Here is a 20,328-nt window from a genome sequence, read left to right as displayed (position 1 = left end):
ATAAAAATTTTGTCAAACAACGCAATTCTATTTTCAGTGGTATTTCCTACTCATATTCATATTTGCATTTGGTGAACTTAAAGATTTAGAAAGTCCTGCTATTAATGTTGTTTCCCCTTGATGAGTAAATCTTAAATTGGATTTATTCTCCTATAACATTATTAATTTGCTTTTATTAATTTGCATTTATCTCATTTGTTTCTAGCAATGTTATGTAAACTAATGGAAATATTTATAAGAATTTAATATGTAGTTGATGTGACTCTACAGTCAATGCCAAAATAACCAATAATAATAATTCAAAACTTCTGGCTCAGAACACTCTCCTTTTGCCTCTGAAACTTAGGTTTGCACACAACCTGTACTTTATTTCTCTATTGAGTGTGAAATATGTTCAGCATCTATAGTAAGTTCTATGACTATGGGCCCTTTAATTTGGTGTTAAATTGAAAATTTAATTCAGAGGCTACAAGGGCAGCTGCAGTGGGAAATGAAAATGTCACACTGGTGAAATGGGAGTGCTCTTCAGAGGCTGGGGTTAAGGTACTTGTTGGACCAGTGTGAAGAGCACTTTACACTACAACTAACCTATACCATTCTTGTTCTCAAAGTGCTGTCTGCTAACAATGGCTGCAGAAAACAGAACTGTGTCATTTCCCAATGATACTCCTCATCATAATAAAAAGTAGTGTTTATATTTCTTACTGATATGAAACTAAGGTACTGCTATCAATTCAACAATGTTAGTTATTCATGGTCCATTAAAAACTATCAAAACCTACAACCTATAATTCATTCAATGTATAAGTTTTAACATGGAGAACATACTGGAAATTACACAAACTGAGATTAGGAATTTCAGTACTGTGCAAACACTAACTAAATGGCATACATGTTAGATAAAATAACTTTTTGATTAATTTTATGTAATATTAATTTGTGGTGACCTATAATCTCTAGCACAATCCTGTGGTGACTGTAAATCATTTCAAACATTTGTGACTGTTGTTGATAATGTCACAGTCTACAGCATATAAAAATTTGAATGAAATCTACAAACTTCTTGGGATATCACAGTAAACATTTTCAGTTCTGATTTAGTTGTACCTCATTTGGTACAGCAATCACCTTGTGTTCCCATAGTTCAGGAATCAAGTCCCACACAATAGCCTCATCACAAAAATAAAATCCAACACTGAGAGAGCAATGCACTATCAGAGATGAGGTGTTAAACTGTGGCCTCATCTGCCTGCGTGAGTAGATATAAATGATCTTATGGCACTATATGGAAGAGGAGAAACTGAACTGTCCCAGTGTACTAGCTAATATCAATCTTTCAATCAAAATCACAAAGAAACAGTTTGCCCCATCATTATCGCATTGCTCTTTGTGGGAGTTTGCTGAGTGAATATATGCTGCTTCTTTACCTACTTCACAACAGGGATTATTTTTCAGAATGTGCCTTATTGGCTTTAAATTTTTTTGAGATATCTGGTGGTCATAAAATGTGTTATACTAAATGCATGTCTTTCTTTCTATTCTTGTCATGCAATACGGCCAATACACTTTTTTAAAGCAGAGAGATACTGCATGCTAAAGCACTAACATTCGTGGTAGTGGTTGGATGGGAGATTGATTATTTTTAGCTAGCGACTGACTTCATCCACACAGCCATGCATCATATAAGGGAGTGCTAAGCAGAAGCCAGGTGCTTTACACAGAGACAGGGAGAAATTAGTGGAAAGGATATCCACAGGCTGCTCTTACATTACTTCCAGTGATTCGTTCAGGGTCCCATCAGCAGAGTCGTAGGAACAAATCAATTATCCACCTGGGAAAAAACATATTGGAATTTCATACCCTCAAAACAAAACAAAATCAACAACAAACAGCCAAACAGCTTAATCAGGATTCTAACAAAGTATCACTCTGCACTGTCACAAAGCACACACACAAAGGCTTTGAAAATTAGTATGCAACTCTGGGCTTGGCAGACTGAAGCAACCACAACAAGATATTCAGCTACTACAGAAATCAACAAAAGATAAAGGTCACAGAAATTTAAAAAAAATCAACTGAGTGGCACAATTCACGATTATATTATACTCAAAGTACAAACCTATATGATCGTTGCACACATCATGATCACAGCATTGATGTGAACTGCAATTAAAGACTCTATAACTTTCCTTTTGTTCTGGAGATAACACATATATCATGACAAGCAGACTTCATTTTAGGAGGGGGAATAATAAAATAATTTTTTCACGTTGATTTCAGAACAAGCTTTGTCTTAATTTTAACCCTATGGTATCCCAAATATTTTGTTTTTGCAGCAATTCTTGTGACTACCTCTATTCTGGGATAATCAGAATGTTATACACATCAATATAACCATCAAAATTCATCTAAGAATATAAGCTGTATGTATGCAATATAAACAACAGACAATTACAGTTAGTTTGCTAAAGTATAATAACATCTCAGTGTTCCTGGCATAGAAACAATGAATGCATGTATTACTTCCAAAAAAAAATTCAGGTTTGCAACTGCCTTTTTCATTAAATTTCAACTTTTAATTATAATCAACAAAGTCCAACAGATATGTATTAAAATAACATTTTGGTACACATTTATCCGTCACTCTCTGCACGAATCAATAATATTTATAGCTCAAATTGGCAGACAGTTGCAAATACTTTTTTTAAAGTATGCATCAATCATTGTAACAATGGGCTTTTTTCTGTGCAGAAAATACAGCTGAATTGGCTTGCATTTTTTCAGGTCACAAGTTTGATTCAAAAGCTCTGGGTACAAATCACCAAAATGAATTTAAAATCAAACCAATTTAATTCTAACAATTCCAAATGACTTAAGATGTCTAGGTAGCAAGCTTGTAGAGAAATAAAGACTTACTGTATTTAAAAATCTTCAGCCAGCCTTCCCTTCCCTTGATGTGTTCTGTTAAACAAGAGGTGTTATGACCCATAATTGGGGCCAGACTCGCAGCAGGTTTTGTGATGCTTTCTGCCAGGGTGTCCACTCCATCTCCATCTGCTGCTGTCTTGTGCGCTTCCCACTAGGGGATCTGGCTCATTCTGCAGTCAATTAGCAGAAGACCTGCCATTGTTCAGCAACTGCCCCCATGGGCTGCTCTCCAGTCTGTCTCACACTCAGGACATTGCATTCAGACGATTAGAGATTTTAAAAAGAATATCATGTTTGATCCATTGTGACGTTGTGGACAAACGCTGTCTTCTCTGATTTCAAATGCAGCAATTAAAAAGAAACTTTCCCTGCGCTGTGCATTAGAAAAGTTTTGTTGGTTGTTCCTCATTTTACTTTTTGTGAACAGATCTCATTCCACAGATTTTCTTAATTTATTTCATTAGTAATGTTTGTTTTCATATTATATTTATAAATTCAGAAAAATATCCTCTTTTGCTACTATTTTGTTCCCTCTTTTAGGTTATTTGTACTATACGTTGTTGCCTGACTGAGACTATTTAACAAGATACACTTAGACCTTTGCCTTTGACACATTTTAGCTTTCTGCTGGTAAGTCCACTGTAGCTGTAAGTTATACCTTCAGATCTTTTCCTCTTCCACCTTTCGGGAAATGGTTGTCCTCTGCTGGGATCTTTTGGTTAGCTGAGATCAGTACGTTGCAGTGAGTTTCAGTTAACTTATAAGGCATCAAATCTCCTCCCTACGACTCTAATATTCAAAGTGTTGAGACAGCATATGTAATGCATGTGTTCCATAGTTTTATGTAATACATAAAACAGTCTAAATAAGATGTAATTCTATGAACATTAATCACTGTTCACAAGGCCAAAAGCTAACACAGGAATAAACCAAAATGGAAAATACTCAGAGATTAGACTATCAGAATCAATAAGTAGCACTCCAGGAAACATTAGAGTAAAAGATTCTGTCACAATCTTACTGTGCAAAAAGTAAGTATCTTACCCTTGAAGGTAAATTCTAAGCAATCATTCATTCACTGCAAAGACCCTGATATCAAGCCTATTCTTGTGGTGCATGTGAGGCATTGACTCTTTGCCACTTTTGCATGAGCTCCCATAACTCACAAACAAAGACAGAAATTACTGGAAAAGCTCAGCAGGACTGGTAGCATCTGTGGAAAGAAATCAGAGTTAACATTTCGGGTTGAATAGCCCTTCCTCAGAACCGTGAGCTTTGGCTCAGAAGATTCAGAAGCATTCTGAGGAAGGGTCAGTCAACCTGAAATGTTAACCCTGATTTCTTTCCACAGGTGCTGCCAGACGGGCTGAGTTTTTCCACTAATTTCTGTTTTTATTTCTGATTTACAGCATCTGTTGTTCTTTTGGCTTCCATAACTAACCTTTTTTATTTACTCATGTGATGTGGACATCATTAACTGGGCTAACATTTATTGCTCACCCATAATTACCCTCAAGAAGGTGGTGGTGAGCTGCTTTTTTGAATCGCTTATAACACATCCTTTACATACTATCAGTCATTGTAACAAAAATTATTCCATTTAAAAAAATGGATGTGAATACACATAGGAATCTGGCAGAATGGCCTCATTATGTGCTGCATCATTCTTTGATTCTAATAATCATGAATTTGTTTTCCAATGTTAACTGAATCATTTCAGTTTGGTTTTGGAAAATAGTTTAACTGTTGTTATAAGAGTTAATAATCTAACGTGATGGCCTAGTGGTAATATCGCTGGGTTAGAGATACAGTAGGAACTGCAGATATTGGAGAATCTGAGATAACAAGGTGTAGAGCTGGATGAACACAGCAGGCCAAGCAGCATCAAAGGAGCAGGAAAACTGATGTTTCAGGGCCTAGACCCTTCTTCATAAATGGCGGAGGCAAAGGGCATTTTGAAATAAATAGGGAGAGAGGGGGAGGCGGATAGAAGATAGATAGAGAAGGTAGGTGGAGAGGAGACAGACAGGTCAAAGAGGTAGGGAAGGAACCAGTTAAGGTGAGTGTAGGTGGGGAGTTTGGGAGGAGATAGGTCAGTCCAGGAAGGATGGACAGGTCAAGGGGGCGGGATGAGGTTAGTAGGTAGGAGATGGGGGTGGGGTTTGAGGTGGGAGGAGGGTATAGATGGGAGGAAGGACAGGTTAGGGAGGTGGGGACAAGCTGGGCTGGTTTTGGGTTGTGGTAGGGGGAGCGGATATTTTGAAGCTTGTGAAGTCCACATTGATACCATTGGGCCACAGGGCTCCTAAGCGGAATATGCGTTGCTGTCCCTGCAACCTTCGGGTGGCATCGTTGTGGCATTGCAGGAGGCCCAGGATGGACATTTTGTCTGAGGAATGGGAGGGGAAGTTGAAATGGTTTGTTGCTGGGAGGTGCAGTTGTTTAGTGCAAACCGAGCATAGGTGTTCTGCAAAGTGATCCCCAAGCCTTCGCTGGGTTGTTGATCCAGCTGATGTTTTGGGGACTTGGGTTCGAATCCCACCACTGCAAATGGTGGAATTTGAACTCAATAAATACCTCGAATTAAGAGTCTTATAATGACTGTGAATCCATTGGAGATTGTTGGAAAAACCCATCTGGTTCACTAATATCCTTTAGGAAGGGAACTGCTATACTAACCTGGTCTGGCCTACATGTGACTCCAGACCGACAGCAATGTAGTTTACTTGGAACTGCCCTCTGGGCAATTAGGGACAGGCAATAAATGCTGCCTAGCCAGTGACACTCTTATCCTGTGAATGAATAAGGAAAAAAAAATCCTTTATCAAAATGGATTGAGATATATTTTTGTAAGTTAAATTTTAATATACTTCTTTCAACTGATTCAGTTAAAGGGCACATAGTATTGATTAAATCAATGCTTAAATTCTTCATGTGACAAGATTCATCTTTATTAAATTGTGGAAATCATGATCTCTTAACCTATTATTAGGTGTGTGTGTATTGTAGTTGATTGGTCCACTGTTCAATCAGATGTCCACACAAAAAAAAACAAGAAAGATAGTGTTCCTCAATTTGTGTCTAGTTTAAAATTATCAAAGAAGATTTTAAAAAAATGAAATCCAGAACTAATTAGAGGTTCAGTTTAATTCTCATATTTGATGTTCCTCGGCTCATGCTTCAGAAAAAGAAAATGGAAATAGAATAATAGTAACAATGTGAAGTCATAACTCAGATTTTAAGTTGAGAGAAAAAATTATAAGAGAAAAGGAATAAACAGTGAGAACACAGGAATGAACAAAGGCTTATAGTTAGAGGGGAAATGTTGGAAGAGATCAGGAACTCATGATCATACAACAGGGAACCCAGTCAAACAGTAGGAACAGAGAGAGGCAATAGCTCAGTTCAATGTAAATTCATGAGTAAAATTACAAGTAATTAAGTAGTGACTTATATTTTGAGGATACACATCTAAAGCCCTGGCAAAAGTATCATATTTAGTGGTATTTCAATATGTCTTTGGTTTATATCACAGTGCAATATTTTCTGAAGAAATTATGCTTTCAAAACACTTGATAATAGGGGGCTTTGTTGACATGGAGATTATATTAACACAGTGAGAATATTTTGTTGTGAAAGCATGGTGAAGTGATGCATTTGGCCATGATCTGTTTCTAGACGAGTGTTGTCATGTTAGCACAGGTACAAAGTGTTCATAACTATGTGCTGCCCTGGAATAAAATGTAGGATCCGCAAGCTCATGCATCAAGTTAGCTAACTCAGTCTAATAACTTCAGCTGTGTAACAGATTAAATTCCAGAACATTTTGTGGAGGTACTAGAATAATTAAAGTAATTGATTATTGCTGGTGTGTATTTCTCATTATCTCTTCTTTCATCATCCCTGGTATTGTTTTGCTTATTATTTTAAACAATTCCTGTGAATCTGGTTGGTCTTTTTAAGTCCACCAGCACTTCACTAAACTAAAAGATGCAGAGGACTGATGGAAAGAGATGCCTAAATAAATTGAATATGATCTCAGGCAATAAAGAGTCAAGCAGCAAGTCAAAGTGGCTTATTACTGTTGCCAGGGAGAGTCAATCACCTAATGACTCCTTGTGCCCAAAAATGAGAAAATGTAATAAAGTTCTTTGTGTTATCATGTGGTGAGGATCAGTGATTACAAAAGTCTTGGTGACCACAATAGTTATAATAGAAAATAATTTTAAGTGTACAATCAATTACCGAACACAGACTAGCCAGTATCATGACCTTGCATATTATTTACAATTATTATGACTGAGTATGGAATGATGATTTAGCTACTCTCTTTTCACTTTTCCACTTTTGGTTGGTCCCAACAAATATTTTTATTTCCTTTTAGCATGCAAATATCACATTTCATGTCCAGCTGGCTGGATGGCCTATTTGTGATGTAGACTGATGCCAACAGTGTAGTTTCAATTCCCTGACCAACTGATGTTATCATGAAGGACTGTGTATCTCAATCTCTCCCCTTGCCTGAGGTGTGGTGACCCTCTGGCTAAAACACCATCAGTCGCCTTCCTCTCTTTCTCTAATGAGATAACAGACTGATTGTTCTGTAAGACTTTATCTTAACACATTTTATTTAAATGTGTACTAGTGAACATGAAGAAGGCATTTGCAAGGTTAACTTGAATGAAAGAGAAAGAAATTTTACTATCTACTAATTTTGAGAAAAAACAATAAAAATGCAATATCACACACACACACACACACACACACACACACACACAGATCAAGTTTAAAAGTAAGAGAGTGTCTAGTTCAGAAGGGAAGAATAAAATCTACACAGTTTAAAAATCCGTAAAAGTTCTGAAGTGTTCTGCTTTGAAGCTGAGAATGCAGATATTTAATTTTTTATTATATCTTCAATAGTTGGACGATTTGTGAATCTGCTTGAATTCTCAGTGAATGGTTGTTTTCTCAATTTCGTTTATTATTGGGCACAGTCTTCCTGGATGATGAAAAAGAATAAAGGACAGGGGGTGGGGTAGAGAGAGGAAAGAAAGAGAGGGGAGAGAGATAGGAAGAAAGAGAGAGATAGATAGATAGACATAAAAGTTTTCCATGTTTTGCTGTTATGAGTCTATTATTCATTCTCTCTGTTCCTGCTGCTCAAAAACAACTACTGAAATATTGCTTGTATATTCCCAAGTCTAGCTCCATTGTCTTTCTTTTTTTCTATCATTATGTGAAATTATTGTGCAAATGTCAATTAAAATCAGGAGATTCAAATTTCTTGATGGTGTTTCAGTTGTCTAGTTTTGATGTCTTTTTATAAATATTAATTTCAATAATTTCAGTGCAGAAGGTTTAACTTATTCCACAAAGGTCACCTGGACATGTCTGAATCTACGGTCATGTAATTATAGCAGATATATTCGGTCAGTTCTTATAAAAATTCCATGGAAGATCTCAGGGTGGCATAATCAAATGATGATAATGAAAATTTGATGATCTATATTTACCATTAGAGAAATTCAGTTTATATAATATTATATTTCCAATTTCTAAAGTTACATTTGTGACTACTTTTCTGCACATTAATAGATAATTAGTAACATAATTCTCAGCAAAATGACTTAATGTCATTACTTGCATAATTACGTATTAAAGCATTACTTAAATTACTTAATGTCCTTAAGGTTCAGCCTTGATTATCAGAAATTTCAGTTGCAGCCAATTGAACTGATATGGCATCCGATCTACTACTAACAATAAAATTAAGAATGTGCTGGATGGCAATCATAATGCATGTTAACTCTACCCTTACCAAAGATCTTTTCAATGTCTAAGGATAAAGTCAACAATTATTGAGTAAGAAAACGAAGGGCAAGTTTTTAGGATCTGAATGCCACTCATACAGTGCTATACATTATACTTTAGGAAGGGTATGGACACATTGGAAAGTGTGCAGAAGAGTTTATGAGAACTGTTCCAGGCTGAAGAAATCCATTTACAAAGAAAGATTGGAGAAGCTGGGACTTTTCTCTTTGGAGACAAAAAGGCTAAGAGAAAATTTGATGAAAGTTTCCAAAATCACAAGAGGATGAATCAGGGTACATGTGGAGAAATTGTTTCTGCTCGTAAAAGGATTGAGTATGAGAGGCTACAGGTTTGAAGTGATTTGCAAAGGAAGCAAATCTGATGTGAGAAAGAATCTTTTAACTCACTTGTAGCATATGCCTGGAATGCGTTGCCTGGAAGATGATAGGTTCAATTGAGGCATTCAGGAGGGTATTTGATGATTATTTGAATAGAAAAAAAATGCAGTGATTTGGACAGAAGGCATGAGAATGGCAATAAGTCCCAGGGCTGAATTTTCACAAACCCCGAATGACATGGATAATGGTAAGTCAATTGGCAAAATATGACAAGTTTATGAATATGAGATTGTCAAGGAAAAAACTCTGATTTTCGACTCTGAATTTGAACAGCAACCTGTCAATTTGCTTGGATTTACATCTCACTAACACCAAATATCATCTCATTTATGTGCAAATTCCTGTTCTCCCATGCTGCAGTGAGAAACCAGACAGCGATAGTTTCCGAAATGAAATTCAAAAAAGTGAAATCAGCTCCAGCTTCCCAAACTTTCCCCAAGCTCCATTTTGCTCACGTGGTCTCAATAACTTAAAGTACTCTCCATCGGAGAGTTCACATCCATTCATTGAGTGTGGCATTCGACAGGCACTTGCCTCACAACATTGCCGTGGCACACTTCAGAGTTGAAATACAGTTCTCCAAACCAATGTTGTGTTTTGGAGTGCACCAACAATTTACATTGCAATGTTGTTGCCAGGTGGTTTGTGTACAGGAACAGGCACCGAACTCATGCACTGGAGTAGTGTGCATTTCTCTTGTTCTGTTAGTGCTCACTCCTTTGAGCCTTACTTGGATCTCACTGCATCTTTGCCCTGCCCTTTTTGCACTTTTCTACTTCATTCAGAACTTAAAGGCTTACTGTATTTCTGTCTTGCTGTTTAGCACAGACACAAAGCCAAGCAGCTTGTCATGGCTGTCAGCAGTCATTAGTCAAAGGGGTGGAAATGCTGCTGTGTGACACTGTCCTACATCAGTGTCATATTTGCAACATGTGCTAGCAGCTTAGAAGGCAAACACACCACATGAGCTTTAACCAAATGGCCATGTCTCAAAGTCTAATGGGAGCAGTCCATGCTAAGTCAAGGATGGCTATCGCTGCCAAGGGCAGCATCTTATTTCAGTCTAGGGGCATGGATTATGTCAGTCAGCTAGTTAGGGTGGTCAGAGTTAGGGGTTCCATATCAGTTTGGTCCAGACAGTGGATCAATCCTGCAGGTCCAGTGTAACCAGTCCAACGATAAACAGTAAGTGCAGGAAGTTGTACAGAAATCAGTTAGCAGCTTGGAAACTCATCAGTGTGGCTGTTCTTCAAAGTTGGACAGGGGAGTCTGCAGTCTGTCCTGTGGGTCAGCAGAATGAAAATGAGGGGGTTGGGAGAGGGTGGTTGGGGAGGTTATGATGTGGTGTATCTATAGCTGGCAAGTTAGGCAAGTCACATGAGGGGACTGGAGTCAACATGCTGTGATACTGCATTTGAATGACATGGGTTACTGTGGAGAGGGATGTCATCAATTGTGACTACCATCCTGGCTTTCACAGGGAGATAGTGCTTCATGATGGTTGTCAGGGGTAAGTCGTCGGGTTTGTCTGCTCCAATCACTTTTCTTTCCTTTCTTTTCTTTCTCTTTTCCTTACTTACCTCTTTCGCTGAGCTTGATGGCATCAGTGATGAGGGATCCCAATGCGGACCAAGTGGCAGTGGTGAGTGAACCCAGAGTGGACTTGAGTGATCCCTTACTTACATTTCCAGATATCAGAATCAGTGACCATTACATCAGTGGAAGTGACAGTGGCAATGTAGGCCCAGCGACGAAAGATGGTGTCGGAGGATCGGCTACTTTGTCTTTGGTTGGCAAAGGCGAATTGGTGGCAGAGGAGAACTAACCCAGAAAGTGGCAACTTCAATGTTGGTTGGGCCCAGTGTAGACAGTGGCGACGTGGTGGAGGAGGGATGGTAGCGAAGGCATCGTTGATGATGAGCTGGCTTATAGGACAAATGGGCTCTCTTTAAGCCATAACTTTCCATTTTTAAACTTATTCTTAAACTTTTCAAAATGGCACAGGATCATGGCAACAGCAGACATGCTCTTCACTATATTTTACAGTTTTTTCTCACTATTAAATACACGGTGCAATTAAATTATTCATATTGGTATTCTTCCATCGTACAACTATGAAGAAACATCCAATGGCCCTTGTTGTCAGAGTGCTCCATGTTCCACCCTTTAGAAAATGATGGTAAACTATCATTTCTGTGTAATGTGAATGCTGACTGCTCATAGTACTAAAGGCTTTCTTGTTTCTGAGATTCCCACATAGGCCCAATGGATGAATCCAGCCTCAGCAGGGATCATTGTCATTGTGGCTAGGAGAGTGGCAGCAGCCTTCCAAGGAGGAATCTGAGGACATTACACAGTACCTTTCAGCATGATAAAATAGCACAGTGCCAGGCATAAAGAGCCAGGCAAGGTTTAATTGACATCCAGTTGCATTAGTCGTGAGTTGGCTGAAGTGATCATTCTTGACTGTAAATTTGTTGTAACTCACAAGGCAAACTGCTTGTTCATAGCAGCTTTTTATGTTTGTTTTATCTTTGTCTTCCCTGTTGTTCTTTGAAAGTGAATGTTTTCAGCTGTTTCAAGGCTTTCTAGCTTGTCTTACTCCCACAGTGAGCAATCAGAAAATTTGATACTATGCTGGGTGTTAGCAAAAGAGTAGCACTGCCTTAGACAGAGTTCAAACATGGTATGGCATTAAGGACAAGTTGGCTATGTAGCTGGATTCTTGTAACTACAGTTACAATGACAGTCTATCAGACAGGTGCTGATACAAAATAATAATACATTTAGGGATGTCAGCTTTTATTTGCAATGACGTGTCACTTGTGCAACCTATATGCCCTCTGAAAAGTTCTTCTTTTGTCTTTCTCTCCCACTACATGCACTGTGAAGGGCATTTATTGACCTTGCTTACAGATCAGCTTTAAATGCAGAGCCTGTAGTATTAATCTCAGAAGGTCTCAATATTGGTGAGTACTTCTGTTGGTGATGAGGACATAATTGCGTGATTTTGGGAGGCATAGTGCTGAAACAATAAGGCGAACAACATAAAATTGCTTGTGGTAACTTACTGGAGCTCATAAAGAATAACGTCTACGAAATCCTTAAAATTAACATTCGCCAAATTTTGGTAAAATTCAGCTGTTTCAAGGAGAATAATTTGGAGAGCTTATGCAGACACAATGGGCTGTACTGTAAGAATTTTGTTATACACAATCAATATATTAAGCTGTATTTTATATCTTACCTTCTTATGATTTCCAAAACATCATGAAATGATCAATTAGACAAATCTGAACAGTTCTGAGCATTGTCCTTGGTGTCCCTCAATATAATTGTAGCTGAATTTAGAGGATATTTGGTAGCGTCCGTAAAATTAATGCAACCAACATCACTTACACTCTGCAGATCCAATAAAACAAAATAAAAACAGGGCCAAACAATTTTATTGTCCAGAAGTTCCTGAATTCCCCTCGAAAAACAATGTAGTAATGTGTAATGGCAGTTTGCAATGCAGAAGGCAGAGGAAATTTGTGATGACATGGAGCAATCACGTTTTCTCAATCATTTGAGCCGATTCCACAAAATACCCAATGGTTTCCTCTGCCATTCATTAATATAGCTCTATTCTGTGAGTAAAACAACAGCTCAATAAAATGTTGTGCATTTGTACCAGCTTTCTGCAGAGTTAGCTAATTTAGCTGGAAAACTTCAATTGTATCTTGTAGGACAGTTACTATTTCTGGAATTTAACAATTATTTTTAAAATTTGTCACTTTTTGAAATCTGTATTCCATTTATTGAACGGTTACCATGGGTAGGTGAAAATATGTATTTGCTTTTATAATTGGGACAACCATGATCTTATTGAATGGTGGAGCAGTGTTGAATGAGCTACTCTTGCTTTTGGTTCATGTATTAAATGTACATTTGTGTATTGTACAATGAAAATCAAAAATTGATTTTATTTTCTTGAGCATGCAATGCTGGACATGCTGGCTCTGATTTGATACCTAAAAACTCCAGTTTACTGAAAATTGGGATTAAAAGAATGAATATGATGCAACTTCCTTCTATGTTTCATCAGGCATACATTATCTATACCAATTCCTGCTTGTTTGCAGTGACTTTCTACACCCTTACACTGATGAGGTTCGTAGGAAAATTAGGGATAATTATCAGTTAGCAAAATCGGTGCTGAAGCCAGTGTAAATTCTGGAAATGTAGACAACTAATATAAAGGGAACAGAGCAGGTTTGCTGGTGGTGGCTGTGCTGGGGAGAGGGTGGTGGAAGTGGTTTCCAGTGAAAATACAAAATTAGTAATAAACAATATGAGAACACAATTGAACTGTAACCAGTTTTCTTTGGTGTTGAAGTTACTGAAATTGAAAATTGAATGCTGTAAAAATATGTTGCTAATTCACTGTTGCTCTTCTTGTACTTTCACCATTGACCCTTTTCACCCACTGATTCACAAACTTAAGTTGAAGTTTGAATGTTTATGTGTTTGCATAAATTCTATATTCTACATATTAAAGGACATGCACAAAAAAATAGCCCAGACTTTGCAGTCATAATGATGGCGAAACTGTCAAAGCCCACAGTTGTGCCTCCTCTGAAATTGACAGCAACTTCTACAGTCTGCCCATAATTATTTTAAACAGGAAAATCCAGAGAAGTTGCTGTCAGTGATTCCGTGCTGTCCCAGACTATGTACTTTTGAAGGTCCTCCAGAAAAAATCAATTGGAATTCTAATGAGATATTTCACTCTGTGCTCCTGACTCACATAAACACCAATGAAAACTTTGATTGAAGTGAAACATTGTATAAATTATATACTAAGTATATAATTACTTTCAATAGCTGAACTAGCCTTGAAATGATATTTTATATTTGCTGAAAGTTAAATTTCTTCTTTATGGTAATAAGTTCTACAAATCTTCAAAATGGTATATACCTCAATTCCATTGGTACATTTCCATTACTCATGTGTTAAGTGTAAATCAAAAAGTTAAGGGGTTTAGTTTTTTTTATTTCATGGTTTTCTCCCTGTGAGGAAACTTCAATCTGATTTGCTGCTTAACTTCTTGATAATGTTGGTATTACTGAATGCTTGGAAATCCACTTCATTTGTTGAAAACAAATAGATATCAAGAGTGGGGACTATTTTATTGGCCAATGCTATTGCTGAAAAATCCAGCTCCATGTTAAGAATGAAATAGTTGTCCTTACTTGCATGATTCATATGTTAAAAATATGTGTGGATCATTTGGATTTTTTTTGCTATTTCATTTTTTCCTATATACTGTAGTTAGTAATGCTAAGAATAATATTCCTTAGTTGTCAAACATCCAAAAACAATTTGAACAGCAAGTATTAAGCAGAGGTCCGCTAAATACAAATAAAAATTTACTTTTATGTTTTATTAAGGAAACTTAATGTTTCATTTTCTGGAGTGCAAAGTCTGCTGACATTCATATAAATCCTATGGGCATTTGGCCTGTTCTTGTCCCTCAGCTGTCAGTATTTCAGAAAGAGATGATCTTACAAGTCATTTCAATTGTCTAGAATCACACTTGTATCACTAGCACTAGCGTTTAGAGCTGTGTACACCCTAGGCCCAGCCACTTTGACTTGCAAGAAAATCAGAATGTTAACATTGGCAAAGCTAGTTTTGACAGAAACTGAACTCCTTTCCATATTTGTGCAAAATCTGATCACAATGGACTTGACATTCAGTAATTTTTTTTTCCCTTTTATTAAGCAATGTCATTTGCACACCTAAATTAGTTCTGTCTATAGAATAAAATGACTTTTTTTCAAGGATTTTGTTTAAATTTTGCTACATTTATCTTTTAAAGTTGATGGATCCTGGTCAATTACTTAACCGATCAAAATATGATGAATAAATAAATTGAGTGGCTGACCATGGAACTCAGATGTGACAGAAAGTTAAATGTATCTAATCTGAAGTAATACAGCATTTAACTTTAATGTGAATATGATATTGAAGTGTTTTGTATAAATATATTCAACAATACACATAGATCACTGTAGCTTTAACATATATTTTTCAGACTGAATGAAAAGAAAATGAATGAAAATCGAAAAGGAGTATGCTGTATTTAAGTTGTCCATATTACTTTAGGAATTTGGATAGACTTTAAAAACTCATTTGTTATTCTAAAATTACTAACACTGCCTTGCTCATTATGCATACCGTTGTGGATCTATTTATTAAACAGGAAGCTATCATCCTCTTTAAGAGCTACATTTTTACATTTCATTGAAAATGTGAGTGATTGCAAATAGGAATTGAATGTTAACCTTCCTGAAGTTATTTTACTACCAAGCATCTTTCACTGAGATATATCATCTCAGATGCTTTCAGACACTTTATCTAATTTCACATTCTTTGCTAGAAAGTTATAGTTATCATGAAGACTTTCCTGCCAATTCCTACAAAGAATTATCTTGTGAAAGGGCTTTCGACAAGTTTTTATTGATTACATACTCAAAATGGAGACAGATGTGATGTTTTGGGAGATGAAAAGATTAATTTATTCTATAGCATGCACATGTTGCTATCAACAAACTCAGTGCCATGCATGAACTACAGGAGCTGGCAAATTGTCAATGTGTTTGACTTTCAACAGACTTCTGAAAAAATTTTAATAAGCCAGTGAAGTATTTGAAACTGCTACAGAAAAGGTTGAATAAATATAAAACTATAAGGGTCACGAGACTTTGAACAATTTAGCAGATATTGCCTGAACAATAGATATGCTGTTAAAACTTTTTATATTGCACTTTAACAGATGAATGCAACAAAATTTTAAGGGGAACAAAAATCTATACTGCATGTGATTATTATAACTAATGAGATTTGAAATCTTTCCTTCTTCCTGATGGTTGTAAAATGGAAAGTTTTAACAGTAGATAATGGGAACTGCAGATGCTGGAGAATCCAAGATAACAAAGTGTGGAGCTGGATGAACACAGCGGGCCAAGCAGCATCTTAGGAGCACAAAAGTTGACGTTTCGGGCCGAGGCCCTTCATCAGAAAAGGGGGATGGGGAGAGGATTCTGAAATAAATAGGGAGAGAGGGGGAGGTGGACTGAAGATGGATAGAGGAGAAGATAGGTGGGGAGGAGAGTGTGGGTGGGGAGGTAGGGAGGGGATAGGTCAGTCCGTGGAGGACGGACAGGTCAAGGGGGCGGGCTGAGGTTAGTAGGCAGGAAATGGAGGAGCGGCTTGAGGTGGGAGGAAGGGATAGGTGAGAGGAAGAACAGGTTAGGCAGGATGGGACGAGCTGGGCTGGTTTTGGGATGCAGTGGGGGGAGGGGAGATTTTGAAGCTGGTGAAATCCACATTGATACCATTGGGCTGCAGGGTTCCCAAGTGGAATATGAGTTGCTGTTACTGCAACCTACGTGTGGCATCATTACAGCACTGCAGGAGGCCCAGGATGGATATGTGGTATAAGGAATGGGAGGGGGAGTTGAAATGGTTCGCGACTCCGCAAGTCTCCGCTTGTTTTCCCCAATGTAGAGGAAGGTACACCGTGTACAACAGATGCAGTATACCACATTGGCGGAGGTGCAGGTGAACATCTGCTTGATGTGGAAAGTCATCTTGGGGCCTGGGTCGGGGGTGAGGGAGGTGGTGTGGGGGCAGGTGTAGCACTTCCTGCGGTTGCAGGGGAAAGTGCCGGGTGTGGTGGGGTTGGAGGGGAGTGTGGGGCAGACAAAGGAGTCGTGGAGAGAGTGGTCTCTCCAGAATGCAGACAAGGGTGGGGTGGGAAAAATGTCTTTGGTGGTGGTGTCGGATTGTGGATGACGGAAGTGTCAGAGAATGATACATTGTATCCGGAGGTTGGTAAGGTGGTATGTGAGGACTAGGGGGATTCTCTTGGGGCGGTTATTGCGAGAGTGGGCTGTGAGGGATATGCGGGAGACACGGTCGAGGATGTTCTCAACCACTGCGGGGGGAAAGTTGCGGCCCTTGAAGAACAAGGGCATCTGGGATGTGCGGGAGTGGGATGCCTCAACCTGGGAGCAGATACGGCAGAGGCGTAGGAATTGGGAATAGGGGATGGAATTTTTGCAGGAAGGTGGGTGGGAGGAGGTGTATTCCTGGTAGCTGTGGGAGTCGGTGGGCTTGAAATGGACATCGGTTTGTAGGTGGTTACCTGAGATGGAGACAGAAAGGTCCAGGAAGGTAAGGGATGTGTTGGAGATGGTCCAGGTGAACTTAAGGTTGGGGTGGAAGGTGTTGGTGAAATGGATGAACTGTTCAAGCTCCTCTTGGGAGCATGAGGCGGCGCCGATACAGCCATCAATGTAATGGAGGAAGAGGTCCTTCTTTTGCACATATACTGGCCCCAAACCCCACCTCTTCCTCCATTACATTGATGACTGTATCGGCGCTGCCTCATGCTCCCAAGAGGAGCTCAAACACTTCATCCTTTTCACCAACACTTTCCACCCCAACCTTAAGTTCACCTGGACCATCTCCAACACATCCCTTACCTTCCTGGACCTTTCTGTTTCCATCTCAGGCATAGCTTGGGCCCATGCGGGTACCCATGGCCACCCCCCTAGTCTGTAGGAAGTGGGAGGGATCGCAAGAAATTTTGTTGAGGGTGAGGACGAGTTCAGCAACGTGGTTGAAGGTGTCGGTGGAGGGGGACTGGTCGGGCCTGTGGGACAGGAAGAAGCGGAGAGCCTTTAGGCCATCTGCATGGGGTTCCTGTCCGGCATACCGACCAGTCCCCCTCCACCGAACCCCTCATGTGCCTAGCCGAACTCGTCATCACCCTCAAAAACTTCTCCTTCGATTCGTCCCACTTCCTGCAGACTAAGGGAGTGGCCATGGGTACCCGCATGGGGCCAAGCTATGCCCGCCTCTTTGTAGGTTATGTGGAACAGTCCTTCTTTTGCACATACACTGGCCCCAAACCCCACCTCTTCCTTCATTACATTGATGACTGTATCGGCGTCGCCTCATGCTCCCAAGAGGAGCTCAAACACTTCATCCTTTTCACCAACACTTTCCACCCCAACCTTAAGTTCACCTGGACCATCTCCAACACATCCCTTACCTTCCTGGACCTTTCTGTTTCCATCTCAGGCAACCACCTACAAACTGATGTCCATTTGAAGCCCATAGACTCCTACAACTAACTGGAATACACCTCCTCCCACCCACCTTCCTGCATTAATTCCACCCCCTATTCCCAATTCCTTCGCCTCCGCCACATCTGCTCCCAGGATGAGGCATTCCACTCTCGCACATCTCAGATGTCCTTGTTCTTCAAGTGCCACAACTTTCCAGCCACAGTGGTCGAGAACACCCTCGACCGTGTCTCCCCCATTTCCCACACCTCATCCCTCACAGCCCACTCTCGCAATAACCACCCCAAGAGAATCCCCCTAGTCCTCACATACCACCTTACCAACCTCCGGATACAATGCATCATTCTCCGATACTTCCATCCTCCACAATCCGACACCACCACCAAAGACATTTTTCCCACCCCATCCTTGTCAGCCTTCTGGAGAGACCACTCTCTCCACGACTCCTTTGTCTGCTCCACACTCCCCTCCAACCCCACCACACCCGGCACTTTCCCCTGCAACCGCAGGAAGTGTTACATCTGCCCCCACACCACCTCCCTCACCCCCAACCCAGGCCCCACGATGACTTTCCACGTCAAGCAGATGTTCACCTGCACCTCCGCCAATGTGGTATACTGCATTTGTTGTACACGGTGTACCTTCCTCTACATTGAGGAAAACAAGCGGAGACTTGTGGGCCGCTTTTCAGCATATCTACGCCTGGTTCACAGTAAACAACTGCACCTCCCAGTCGCGAACCATTTCAACTCCCCCTCCCATTCCTTATACCACATGTCCATCCTGGGCCTCCTGCAGTGCTGTAATGATGCCACACGTAGGTTGCAGTAACAGCAACTCATATTCCACTTGGGAACCCTGCAGCCCAATGGTATCAGCAACTCATATTCCACTTGGGACTCCTGCAGCCCAATGGTATCAATGTGGATTTCACCAGCTTCAAAATCTCCCCTCCCCCCACTGCATCCCAAAACCAGCCCAGCTCGTCCCAGCCTGCCTGACCTGTTCTTCCTCTCATCTATCCCCTCCTCCCACCTCAAGCCGCACCTCCATTTCCTGCCTACTAACCTCATCCCGCCCCCTTGCCCTGTCCGTCCTCCACGGACTGACCTATCCCCTCCCTACCTCCCCACCCACACTCTCCTCCCCACCTATCTTCTCCTCTATCCATCTTCAGTCCACCTCCCCCTCTCTCCCTATTTATTTCAGAATCCCCTCCCCATCCCCCTTTTCTGATGAAGGGCCTCGGCCCGAAACGTCGACTTTTGTGCTCCTAAGATGCTACTTGGCCTGCTGTGTTCATCCAGCTCCACACATTGTTATCAAGGTTTAACAGTAGGTCTCTTTTGATTAATACTTGCATTCTATGCTATCAAGCAACTATGTGTCAAATATGAGAAAGGCACAATATTCCATTCAACTTTGAAAAGTCATCTTTACTGATTTTCTTTGGGTAATGTGCCAAATTAGGAGAGCTGACGGTTAAAGTAAAACAACAGCCTGACATAGCAATTCTCATGTCTCCAATAATCTTCTCCAGAGTTGTCCATCACCATTCCTAACTGTACACTGTCCAGCATCAGTTGGCACCTGCATTATGATATACTATTAGTAGGGAATGGCTTTAAAGATGCTCAGCATTGACTCCAGGCCATATGAAGTCTCATGGTAACACATCAAATGTGTGTAAAAAATATTCCTGTTGATTTCTACAGTATCCTGGCTGCAGCATCAAAGACCTGAGCTTTCTCCGTATCCTTCATCTAATTGTCCAGGACAGCCACATCATTGGCATCTATTCAGCAACATGGAAAATTACCCAGGTCCATCATGTCCACAAAAAATAATTGAACCGTCAAGTATGCCCCTATTACCCTACTCTTAAAAAGCAGTGAAGCGATGAAAGATGACTTCAATCGTGCTATCACGAAGCACTTTCCCTTCTGCTGGATCACAAGCTTGAGATTATTTAATTGGGCGAGAGGCCAAAAAGCAGATTCTTGACATAAAGGAAAACTCACCCAAAGAAGTCTTCAAGTCTTAGGTGAAG

General features: G+C 39.9%; 1 long non-coding RNA gene across 1 annotated transcript in view; it reads right to left on the bottom strand.

Annotated features, from left to right (window-relative positions):
• The window catches only part of LOC125448985 (uncharacterized), a 7,121-nt gene extending 4,083 nt beyond the window's left edge, over positions 1-3,038 (bottom strand). The window contains exons 1-2 of the long non-coding RNA XR_007246783.2: positions 2,917-3,038; positions 1,768-1,831 (exon numbers count right to left, since the gene is read on the bottom strand). This is a non-coding gene — a long non-coding RNA (uncharacterized LOC125448985). The remainder of the gene's footprint in view (positions 1-1,767; positions 1,832-2,916) is intronic.
• Between the last annotated feature and the right edge of the window lie 17,290 nt (positions 3,039-20,328).

This window comes from Stegostoma tigrinum, chromosome 2, assembly GCF_030684315.1.
Source record: "Stegostoma tigrinum isolate sSteTig4 chromosome 2, sSteTig4.hap1, whole genome shotgun sequence".
Classification (NCBI taxonomy): Eukaryota; Metazoa; Chordata; class Chondrichthyes; order Orectolobiformes; family Stegostomatidae; genus Stegostoma; species Stegostoma tigrinum.
Note: the sequence above shows the minus strand (reverse complement) of the source record. Positions and strands in the feature narration are given on the sequence as shown.